This window comes from Amblyraja radiata, chromosome 13 (genome assembly GCF_010909765.2).
Source record: "Amblyraja radiata isolate CabotCenter1 chromosome 13, sAmbRad1.1.pri, whole genome shotgun sequence".
In the NCBI taxonomy this organism is placed as follows: domain Eukaryota; kingdom Metazoa; phylum Chordata; class Chondrichthyes; order Rajiformes; family Rajidae; genus Amblyraja; species Amblyraja radiata.
This window is the reverse complement of record NC_045968.1, coordinates 61,216,262-61,229,002: the sequence shown is the minus strand read 5'-3', so window position 1 is coordinate 61,229,002 and position 12,741 is coordinate 61,216,262. Positions and strand designations below refer to the sequence as shown.

Here is a 12,741-nt window from a genome sequence, read left to right as displayed (position 1 = left end):
TGTAAATTGACAGCCGTGGACCAAGAACTGGGAAGTGGGAGCAACCCATGTAGTTCTTCCTTTGACTGGCATTAGCGCAATGGGCCCGCTTCCATGCTGTAAAGCTTACACATTTTCTAGTTGGTTGGAAGAAAGGATCAGCATAATTTTCATTTTTTCCCATGCTCGTCAAGTACATTCCAATTCCCCCAAGTGTGGTTAGCCTTGCGAGTTAGGAAAGAGTCCAATCCCTTTGTTGATGGTGTATTTAACAACCTAAACTAGGCAAAGGATCCAGTTTGAATGTTTCTTAATCTGTGCAGTTTAGACCCATGTCACAGGCCCAGGCTTATTCAGGGCTGTATCTGTGTGGACATGTGTGTATTTTTGTGTTTTTGACATCATGTTGCACTGAGCTGCCTCTGGACTACTGTGGCCCGGTTCTGATAACACCTTGAGGCAGATGGATGCTGAATGCTTCTTCTTTGTGGGGCTTCTTATTGTTGGAGGTGCAGCTCTTTGAGAGAGCAGTAAGGGTTCTGGCAGAGAATAGCACGTTCCCATTTAGTTTCTGCATGGCCTCTGGTACAAAGCACGATTCTGCTGGCTAACAGACCATTGAGATTTAATGCATTCCCAAGATTTAGATTTGAAGCCTGGCTGCAGACAGCTGGAGTTTGGAAAAGATTCTATCACATCAAACCCATATGTTGCAGAGAAATGGACTCCGGTGATCCAGTGGACTCCGGTGATCCAGTGGACTCCGGTGATCCAGTGGGCACTGCTTGCACTCCCCCTAGTGCTCCTCCAGGTTCCATGCAATAGGTCACCTGGGATATGGGGCACATTTATTGGAAGGGTTGTTAGTGGTGAGTTCTTTCATTTCACCAACCCTCTGGCAAGGTCCAGTGATTGGCAGTCACACTTCAACCTAAACTGTGGTCCTAGTTTCAATGTCTCAAGCTCCTTGATTCCTTCTCATCTCCTGGGTATCTTGTGTTGCACTTAGTTGCTGTTTGAGTTATTGACCATTTGGTATTCCATCTCCTGCTTTGATCTTTTTTGCCCTGAGATGTCATCTTCAATTTCTCCTCTCACCACCTCTCATTTTCCCAGCTCATTCCATCAGCCATCTCTTGAGTTTGACTTTTGTTGGTCATTGTCTAATGGTTTTATGTCTTGGCTTTTATACATGTAGTTCTACATGTTCTACAATATTTTACATGTCATTCAAATTATTGATGGACCACAGCAAAATATTGTAGTTGAAGGAAATCAAATGGAGAGTATTCCCAGGAGTTGGATCAATATTAATGGGTTAGGAAGGTGGGCAGAACAATGGCAGATAGAATTTAATCATGATAACCGAGATGATGCATTTTGGTTCGGATATGCATATTGAATCTTCAGGGTTGGGGTGTATTTGAGGCACAAAGAGACCTTGTCATATTTAGTTTGGTTTAGAGATACGGCACGGAAACAAGTCTATCTGCCCACGAGTCTGTGCCGACCAGCGAACCCCATATACTAACACTATCCTTCACACAAAAGGGACAATTTACAATCTCCGTATACTAAAACTATCCTATACACTAGGGACAATTTATAATTTTACCAAGCCATCTAAACTACAAACCTGTACGTCTTTGGAGTGTGGGAGGAAACCGGAGCACTTGGAGAAAACCCACGCAGTCACAGGGAGAACGTACAAACTCCATACAGATAAGCACCCATCGTCAGGATCGAACCCCGGTTTCTGGCTCTGTAAGGCAGCAACTCCACCGCTGTGCCACCGTGCTGCCCAGAGAGTTCAGGGATCCCTGAAGATGGCAGCTCTGGTAGGTAGGATAGTTAAGAAGGCATATGGAATACTTGTTTGTTGCATGGGGGAAAAAAAGATAAGAGCAAGCGATTACCTTCGGTCAAAGCTGGAGTACGATTTACAATTCTGGTCACAAAACTATGGAAGGGATGTGATTGATCTGGGATAGGGCCTTTCAGTTGTAAGGAGAGACTTTCAGCTGGGTTTGTTTTCCTCAAAACTGAAGATGGACCCGATTGAGTTATACAAAATCATACTCTGTTTTTGTTTTGCACAGAGCAAGGTTGGTGGGTGCATAGAACAAGCTGCCAGAGGAAGTAGTTGAGGCAAGTACAAAAGCAACATTTAAAAGACAAGGGACAAATTTTATCAAATGGGACTAGTTTAGATGAAGCAACTTGATCGGTATGAATGTGCGGTTGAAGGATGAGTTTCCATTCTCTATTTCTGTATGAAAGACAATAGGGTAGATAGTACGGATAATTTCCTCTTAGCAGAGGTTTCTAAAATCAGGGGGTATGTCTAGGATAAGATGTAGCAACTTCACAGGGATCTGAGGAAGATGTTTTGTTGGAATCTTGTCCACAACTGCCTGAGATGGATACTCTCTCAGATTTCTGAAGTTTCTAAACACGCACTTTAATTGCCAAGGCTTGGGAGGCCATGGGCCAAATTTAGGAATTGGAGTCAATATAAATAGGCACAATTATCACAAGGACATAGAACAGTACAGCACAGTAAAATGAGGCATGGTGGGCCGAAGGGCCTATTTCAGTTCCATTATGACTGTGACTCGGGGAAAATACTGAAAATCACCAGAAAATTTCTAATCACTAGCCTGAAACTTTGATTATTGATGCCCAATGATGAAATAGGAAATATCCAATGATGAGTTTAATAATAATGAAAGTGATCATGCTGTTCATAATGTTAAATAGTTTAAATTCATAGATAGATTCAGTGTGGATACACACAGATTGGCCCACAGATTCCATGCTGACCATCAACTACCTATTTACACTAATCCTATATTAATCCCAATCTGTTTAGGAAGGAACTGCAGATGCTGGTCTATTACAAAGATAGACACAAAAAGCTGGAGTAACTCAGCAGGAACGGACTCGCAGACTGAAGAAGGGTCTCGACCCGAAACATCACCTATTTCTTTTCTCCAGAGATGCTGTCTGACCCGCTGAGTTACTCCATTTTTGTGTCTATCTTTTTTTTGTTCCTATCATTCATTGATGTAAAAATAACTGCAGTGATGATGATTCAAAGATATTTGGGCAGATATATGGATAGGAAGTATTTAGAGGCTGTGGGCACTGTGGCAAATGGGACTAATCTATAATTCCAACTCTGTCAGTGTAGACAGGGTGGGCCGAATGGCCTGTTTCTGCGCTGTGTATGTTGATGCACATGGTACAGTTCGGGAAGATAATGATGATGTTGTCAGTGATGCCTACGGCCTTGTGGATAGTTTTGTTTAATTTTTCTTTGGAGATGTGGCCATTACTGAAGTGGCAGGATTAAGTCCCTTCCCTACCTGCTGTTGACATGGTGACAGCGAGCCAACATCTGGAACCACTGCTTCCTGTTGTGAATTTACTCTTTTCAATGCTGCTGGATAGATGACCCAATAAGGAAATGAAATAGCAAATGTATCTGATGGAGTGCATGCATGGGGTGATGGTCCTGGCATTGGTGTCCTTGTCTGCGATGATGGAGGTTGTGGGTTAAAAAGGTAATGTCCAAGTAGCTTGGACAAGTAATTCCATTTACTAACTATATTTCTGCATTAGTTGGCTGGTTGAACTTGCGTCAGACAGGGAATCGTTAATTTACTGAGGCGCTGCCAATGGAATTAAACTTAGTGAATTCCAGCAAATCTTCCCATTTCTGTCCTTTGGATGGAAGGGCATTGATGCAACTGAAGATAATGAAACTGAGGACACCACCTTGGTAGTGATGGCTTGTCACTGGGATGATTGATCTTCAAAAACCATTTCGTGCAACATGTAACTGCAATTACTGGAGTCTTTTTGTCTCGATTCCCACTGAGCTCGGTTTTATCTGGGTTCCTTGGAGAGTGTACCTTGTCAAATGCCACCTTGAAATGAAGGCTAGCATTCTCACCTCACCTGTAGAATTATCTGCAGTCCATATTTGAAGAAAGACTTGATCAGGGCTGTATCTAAGTGGTCTCAGACAATACACCAGTCTTAGACAAGACACTAACATTGGTGAAGAGATTATTATTTAGTACCATTTGACAGCTATTAACATCTTACATTATTTTTCTGATGATTTAGAGTATACAGATTAGATCAGCATTAACCAGAAAGGATTTGCCCAGCGTTTTGTCAGATATACCTGGGATATGCTCACACTGTTGGGCGGATGTCAGTATTGTAACTATTTGAAATAACTTGGCCACTTTATCACGGAGAGTGTCCAACTCCACATAGGCACCACTGAAAAACAGGTTTGAACCCTGGTCACTGGAGCTGTGAACTCAGCCCATTGTACACTGTAGCACCCCTTTTTGTAGATGGATTTGATGTTCTGGGTACTAATGATGCTGATCACTTGCTAAGTTGTCCCGTTCCTGTACCAACTTCTCTTATCTACATTGCTTCATTTTCTATTGCTTGATCCAACAGTGATTCTCTTTTATTGTAAATCTACTTGCGTACAAGGTAAGGGAAGTGTCCTGCAAAGGCAGTAATCACACCACAAGTACCAAAACCTCATGCTGAATCACCATTGTTAACATTTACTTCTGTCTGCGGGGAATCAACTGTTTGCTTATTCAGAACAAATTCTGGCTGCAGATCACGCTGGACTGAGCCTCATTCAGTGACCTTTCATTAGTGGTATCTGCTTTTGGTATTTATGTTGAAGATGATTTTCATCATGATAAATTGCTACTAATTCTGCTGTAGATAATGTTATTGATATTGATGCTTAAAGCTCGTGATGTCAATGATGAAGCTGAAAATAATTATGTATTGACAGTTTGAGATATCACTGTTATGGAATAATTGATAATTCTGATTAAATTTCTTTTTTTGATTAGGTAAATTTGGTCACAGATGTGTCTATTGTTCTTTCTATTGACATCTCTGGGTCAGGGGAGGGACGTGTCCAATGAATCAATGCTGGACTAAGCAACCATGTCGGGCAATTCTCTGCTCTGTTGTCTGCATCCCTGGGTTACAGCACCTCATAATTATTTGATTTTAAACCTTTGCCTAGTTATTGACGTCCGTGCCAAGCTCCTCCTTGTTCACTCTATCTAGCCCACATAATTAAATACACCTCAATTACATTGATCATTGGTCTCTTTGGGTGGCACAGCATGCAGCTGGTAGAATCATTAGCTCACAACGCCAGACGCTTCAATCCTGACCTCTTTGCTGTCTGGGTGAAGTTTGTGCATTCTCCCTGTAACCCCGTCAGATGCTCTCGTTTCCTCCCACATCGCAAAGAAGTGCATGTTGATAGGTAAATTGGCTTCTGTAAATTGCCCGTGTGTGTGTAATTCAGTGATAGAATCAGTGGTTGTTGGTCAGCATAGATACAATTGGCTGAAGGGCCAGTTTCAATGATGCATCTCTCTACCACTGTGACAATAATTCTTCTGTTACCGCAACACAAAATGGTCACAGCAGAGAAGGAGCACTGCAAATCCTTTCACTTTTAAAAACAGTGGCTGAGTGGTAGAGCTGCTGCCTCACAGCACCAGAGACCTGGATTCGATCCAGACTATGGGAACTGTCTGTACGGAGTTTGTATGTTCTCGCTGTGACTGCATGGTTTCTCCAGGCTCCGGTTTCCTCCCACACTCCAAAGACATACAGGTTTGTAGGTTAATTGGCTTTGGTAAAATTGTAAATTGTTCCTAAAGTGTGTAGGATAGTGGTAGTGTACAGGGTGTATGTTGGTCGACACGGTGGGCCGAAGGGCCTGCATCCACGCTGTATCTCTAAAATCTAAAAGTTGAATCCTTTGAATCTGGCTCCTGTTTTCTGTCTGTGTCTTCCAACCATTGGGCATGTTTTAAAGCTCCCGTAACTTAGGTTCTTTCGCCAGTCGCCTTCTTTGCTTTTTTTCCTCCCACCCTACCATTGGGAACAGCTTCTCACAACCTCTTGCATCTGATCCGTTCATGACTTGAAATTTAAATGTCTCCAGTCTCTCCGGTCCCTCATTCCTAGACTCTGTAAATCTCTGTTACTCCCTCTCTTTAGCCTATACTGCTCTCTTAAAGCCTGGTGCGTAGAACTAGACACATAACCACTATTGTGGCAAAAACATTTTAATAAAAGTTAATTGTGACTTGCTTGTACTATATACAAAGCCCAGGATCTCGTGCATGTTTTGAGCCACTTTACATAGAATATCGAACAGTACACAATGGGAACAGTTCTTTCAGCCCATTGTCTGTGCCAAAAACAATGCCAGGTTAAACTACTCCTCAGTTTACACATGATCCATATCCCTTCATTCCCTGCATATCCATGTGCCTATCACAAAGCCTCTTAAATGCCACGATTGTATCTGCCGTCGCCCCCCCCTCTGGCAGAGCATTCCAGGCACACATCGTCCTCGGTACATCGCCTTTAAACTTTGCCCCGCTCACCTCAAAACTATGTGCTCTAGTCTTTGTCATTTCTACCCAGGCGAAGAAGTTCTGATTGTCTACCCTATCTATGCTGCTCATCATTTTATATATTTCTGTCGGGTCTCCCTCACCCTCCAATTCCAGACAGAAGTATCTACTGTAGACACGAAATGCTGCAGCAATTCAGCGGAACGGGCTGCATCTCTGGAGAGAAGGAACGGGCGATGCCTCGGGTCGAATGGGGAGGAGTCTCGACCCGAGACGTCGCCCGTTCTTTCTCTCCAGAGATGCTGCCTGTCCCGCTGAATTGCTGCAGCATTTTGTATCTACCTTTGATTTAAACCAGCATCTGCAGTTCTTTCCTACAAATAAATATCTTAAGTTTGACCACCCTAACCTTAAAGCTAATACCCTCTAATCCGGGTGGCAACCTGGTAAAGCTCTTCTGCACCTTTCTCAACATGCTCAGGCATTTTTATGAACACACATCTGTGATTTTGTTTCCCTTGTAGAATTGCTTTATATTGCCTCTTCGTATTCTTCTTGTCAAATTTCTTCCTCTCTTATTTCTAAGCATTAAATTTCACTGCCACATGTACACCCATTCCAGCAACCTGTCAAAATCTCTCTGAAATCTGTTGCTATTCATCCTGCGTTCACTCTATCTTTCAAGTTTTTTATCATTACAAAAGCAGAAACACTGGCGACAACCACTGAGCCATGTCATGCACCCTCTGCCATGTCCTTTCCAAAGTGAGTTAGATCCAGCAACAAGCCAATGACCATGACAAGTTGGATATTTCAGTGTTATCAAGAACATCGATAGTTCATACATCAAAAAGCAGGCCCCTGAAAATTAAAATAGAGGAGGACTTATCAAATACTAAGTGGATCTTGTACGTCTTATCAACCACATTGGAACTGGAGTAGAAGCAAATCACCCAAGACATGAGGCACTGCCTAAGACTAGTAATGGGATAATAGTAATTAGGTTCCTAAGTCAGTACTCTTGCTGTTAACTGACAGTGTTTTGTATAGATCTAGTATGACTTCCACCCTCATCTGCCACATATCTTGGTTGAAGACAGCAAGCATCTCAAATAATTTCTCAAATGCGTTTATCTGCCTGTCCTAGAATCTCTGGGATCTGCTGACGTGCATTCCAAGGGCCCTCGTTTCTCAATACTATCATTTATTGTCCATTCTTTGATTTCCTTCCACATATGCAGTACTCAAACATCCCTGGATTGAAATTCATTTTCAATTTTACAGCTTCCAAACCGGTCCTTAAATACCCTGAAGCAGCTTTGAACATATTTACTGTGCACCAACCACGCTACTAATTCTGGTATCTTTAGTGGGCTCCTTAATTACGGCCCTGACACATAAGTAGAAGTCCACTTTTACTCATTTATGCCTCAGGCTTGTCAAATTTACCCCAATTTAGAACATTTATGTCTGGCCTGTATTTATCGTTTTCAGTAATTATGGTAATCTAACTGAATTATGATTGCTGCCTCCGAAAAAGCTTTCCAACTGCAAATCGAAAGTAAGATTCTGAGTAATCAAATCAAGACATTATTATCCAATTTCTTGATCTTGCATCATCAAGATCGCATGTCTTAATATTACATGGAGACTCAAGAGACTAGATACTGGGATCTTGAGCAAAAAAACAACTGCTAGAGGAACATAGAAACATAGAAAATAGGTGCAGGAGTAGGCCATTCGGCCCTTCGAGCCTGCATATGATCATGTCTGATCATCCAACTTAGTATCCTGTACCTGGCTTCTCTCCATACCCCCTGATTCCTTCAGCCACAAGGGCCACATCTAACTCCCTCTTAAATATAGCCAATGAACTGGCCTCAACTACCTTCTGTGGCAGAGAATTCCACAGATTCACCACTCTCTGTGGGGGAAAAAAAAATTCTCATCTCGGTCCTAAAATACTTCCCCTTTATCCTTAAACTGTGACTCCTTGTTCTGGACTTCCCCAACATTGGGAACAATCTTCCTGCATGTAGCCTGTCCAACCCCTTAGGAATTTTTAAGTTTCTATAAGATCCCCCCTCAATCTTCTAAATTCTAGCGAGTACAAGCCGAGTCTATCCAGTCTGTCTTCATATGAAAGTCCTGACATCCCAGGAATCAATCTGGTGAACCTTCTCTGTACTCCCTCTATGGCAAGAATGTCTTTCCTCAGATTAGGAGACCAAAACTGTACGCAATACTACAGGTGTGGTCTCACCAAGGCCCTGTACAACTGCAGTAGAATCTCCCTGCTTCTATACTCAAATCCTTTTGCTATGAATGCTAACATACCATTCGCTTTCTTCACTGCCTGCTGCACTTGCATGCCTACTTTCAATGACTGGTGTACCATGACACCCAGGTCTCGCTGCATCTCCCCTTTTCCTAGTTGGCCACCATTTAGATAATAGTCTGCTTTCCTGTTTTTGCCACCAAAATGGATAACCTCACATTTATCCACATTATACTGCATCTGCCATGCATTTGCCCACTCACCCAACCTATCCAAGTCACCTTGCAGCCTCCTAGCATCCTCCTCACAGCTAACACTGCCCCCCAGCTTCATGTCATCCACAAACTTGGAGATGTTGCATTCAATTCCCTCGTCCAAATCATTAATATATATTGTAAATAGCTGGGGTCCCAGCACTGACCCTTGCGGTACCCCACTAGTCGCTGCTTGCCATTCTGAAAAGGACCCATTTACTCCTACTCTTTGCTTCCTGTCTGCCAGCCAGGTCTCTATCCACATCAATACTGAACCCCCAATACCGTGTGCTTTAAGTTTGCATACTAATCTCTTATGTGGGACCTTGTCGAAAGACTTCTGAACTTCCAGATATAACACATCCACTGGTTCTTCCTTATCCATTATACTAGTTACATCCTCGAAAAATTCTATAAGATTCGTCAGACATAGAAACATAGAAAATAGGTGCAGGAGGAGGCCATTCGGCCCTTTGAGCCAGCACCGCCATTCATTGTGATCATGGCTGATCGTCCCCTATCAATAACCCGTGCCTGCCTTCTCCCCATATCCCTTGACTCCACTAGCCCCTAGAGCTCTATGTAACTCTCTCTTAAATCCATCCAGTGATTTGGCCTCCACTGCCCTCTCTGACAGGGAATTCCATAAATTCACAACTCTCTGGGTGAAAAAGTTTTTTCTCACCTCAATCTTAAATGACTTCCCTTTATTCTAAGACTGTGGCCCCTGGTTCTGGACTCGCCCCACATTGGGAACACTTTTCCTGCATCTGGCTTGTCCAGTCCTTTTATAATTTTATATGTTCCTCTAAGAACCCCCTCATCTTTCTAAACTCCAGTGAATACAAGCCTAGTCTTCGCAATCTTTCCTCATATGACAGTCCCGCCATACCAGGGATCAATCTCGTGAACCTACGCTGCACTGCCTCAATCACAAGGATGTCCTTCCTCAAATTAGGAGACCAAAACTGTACACAATACTCCAGATGTGGTCTCACCAGAGCCCTATACAACTGCAGAAGAACCTCTTTACTCCTATACTGAAATCCTCTTGTTATGAAGGCCAACATTCTATTAGCTTTCTTCACTGCCTGCTGTACTTGCACGCCAACTTTCATTGACCGGTGTACAAGGACACCCAGGTCTCGCTGTACCTCCCCCTTACCTAACCTAACCCCATTGAGATAATAATCTGTCCCCTTGTTTTTGCCGCCAAAGTGGATAACCTCACATTTATCTATATTATACTGCATCTGCCACGCATCTGCCCACTCACTCAACCAGTCCAGGTCACTCTGCAACCTCCTAACATCCTCTTCACAGTTCACACTGCCACCCAGCTTTGTGTCATCCGCAAACTTGCTAGTGTTGCTCCTAATTCCCTATTTCAAATCATTAATATATATGGTAAACAGTTGCGGCCCCAATACCGAGCCTTGCGGCACTCCACTCGCCACTGCCTGCCATTCTGAAAAGGACCCGTTCACTCCTACTCTTTGTTTCCGGTCTGCCAACCAATTTTCTATCCATGTCAATACCCTACCCCCAATACCATGAGCTCTAATTTTAATCACCAGTCTACTGTGCGGGACCTTATCAAAGGCTTTCTGAAAGTCTAGATACACTACATCCATTGGCACCCCTTCATCCATTTTACTTGTCACATCCTCAAAAAATTCCAAAAGATCAGTCAAGCACGATTTCCCTTTCATAAATCCATGTTGACTTGGGCTAATCCTTTTACTGCTATCCAAATGCCCCATTATTACCTCTTTAATAATTGACTCCAGCATCTTTCCCACCACCGAAGTCAGGCTAACTGGTCTGTAGTTCCCCGTTTTCTCTCTCGCTCCTTTCTTGAAAAGTGGGATAACATTAGCTATCCTCCAATCCACAGGAACTGATCCTGAATCTATTGAACATTGGAAAATGATCACCAATGGGTCCACTATTTCTAGGGCCACCTCGCTGAGGACCCTGGGATGCAGACCATCAGGTCCAGGGGATTTATCATCCTTCAGTCCCATTAGCCTACCCAATACTATTTCTCGCCTAATGAAAATTTCTCAGTTCCTCTACCCCCTTATATCCTCTGTCCTCCAGTACATCTGGGAGATTGTTTGTGTCTTCCTTGGTGAAGACAGATCCGAAGCACCTGTTCAACTCTTCTGCCATTTCCTTGTTGCTCAGAATAATTTCACCCATGTCTGCCTTCAAGGGACCCACATTTGACTTTGCTACTCTTTTACCCTTAACATATTTAAAGAAGCTATTCCTGTCCTCCTTTATATTCCTGGCCAGCTTCCCCTCATACTTCATCTTTTCAGCCCGCATTGCCCGTTTTGTTTCCTTCTGTTATCCTATGAAAGTTTCCCAATCCTCTGGCTTCCGGCTACTCTTTGCTGTGTTATACATCTTTTCTTTTAGTTTTATTCTATCCCTAACTTCTCTTGTCAGCCACGGTTGCCTCCTACTCCCCTTAGAATCTTTCTTCCTTTTTTGAATGAAATGATCCTGCGTCTTCTGGATTATGTCATATCTACCAACCTCTAACTGAGCCTCAAGCTCATCTACTTTTCTTCTTATACTTCGCGCATTCATATACAATACTTTTAATTCCTTACGCATCTCACCTTTCACATCGATCCCTATTACACTTGGCCATACTCTCCTATCTCTTTGTGAGCTTCTTTCCTTTCCTTTTTTGTGAACATGATTTACCTTTCATAAATCCATGCTGACTTTGTCCAATGATTTCACCACTTTCCAAATGTGCTGCTATCCCATCTTTAAAAACTGACTAGCATTTCCCCCTCTACCGATGTTAGACTAACTGGTCTGTAATTCCCCGTTTTCTCTCTCCCTCCCTTTTTAAAAAGTGGGGTTACATTAGCTGCCCTCCAATCCTCAGGAACTACTCCAGAATCTAAAGGGTTTTGAAAAATTATCACTATTGCATCCACTATTTCTGGGGCTACTGACTTAAGCACTCTGGGATGCAGCCTATCCGGCCCTGGGGATTTATCGGCCTTTAATCCATTCAATTTACCTAACACCAGTTCCCGGATAACCTGGATTTCACTCAGTTCCTCCATCTCATTTGACTCTCGATCCCCTGCTATTTCCAGCAGATTATTTATGTTTTCCTTAGTGAAGACAGAACCAAAGTAGTTATTCAATTGATCTGCCATTTCCTTGTTCCCCATGATCAGTTCACCTGTTTCTGACTGCAAGGGACTGACATTTGTTTTAACTAATCTTTTTCTCTTAACATATCTATAAAAGCTTTTGCAGTCAGTTTTTATGTTCCCTGACAGTTTTCTTTCATAATCTATTTTCCCTTTCCTAATTAAGCCCTTTGTCCTCCTCTGCTGGACTCTGAATTTCTCCCAGTCCTCTGGTAGGCTGCATTTTCTTGCTAATTTGTATGCTTCATCTTTTGTTTTGATACTATCCCTGATTTCCCTTGTTATCCACGGATGCACTACCTTCCCTGATTTATTCTTTTGTCAAACTGGGATGAACAATTGTTGTGGTTCATCCATGCGGTCTTTAAATGCCTTCCATTGCATATCCACTGTCAACCCATTAAGAATCAATTTCCAGTCTATCTTGGCCAATTCACGTCTCATACCCTCAAAGTTACCTTTCTTTAAGTTCAGAACCCTTGTTTCTGAATTAACTATGTCACTCTCCATCCTAATGACAAACTCAACCATATTATGGTCACTCTTGCCCAAGGGGTCACGCACAACAAGACTGCTAACTAACCCTTCCTCATTACTGAATACCC

At 42.7% G+C, this 12,741-nt stretch overlaps 1 protein-coding gene across 3 annotated transcripts in view; it reads left to right on the top strand.

The window, feature by feature from the left end:
• The window catches only part of masp1 (MBL associated serine protease 1), a 70,496-nt gene that overhangs the window by 20,285 nt on the left and 37,470 nt on the right, over positions 1 to 12,741 (top strand). The gene's annotated exons all lie outside the window — the stretch shown is intronic.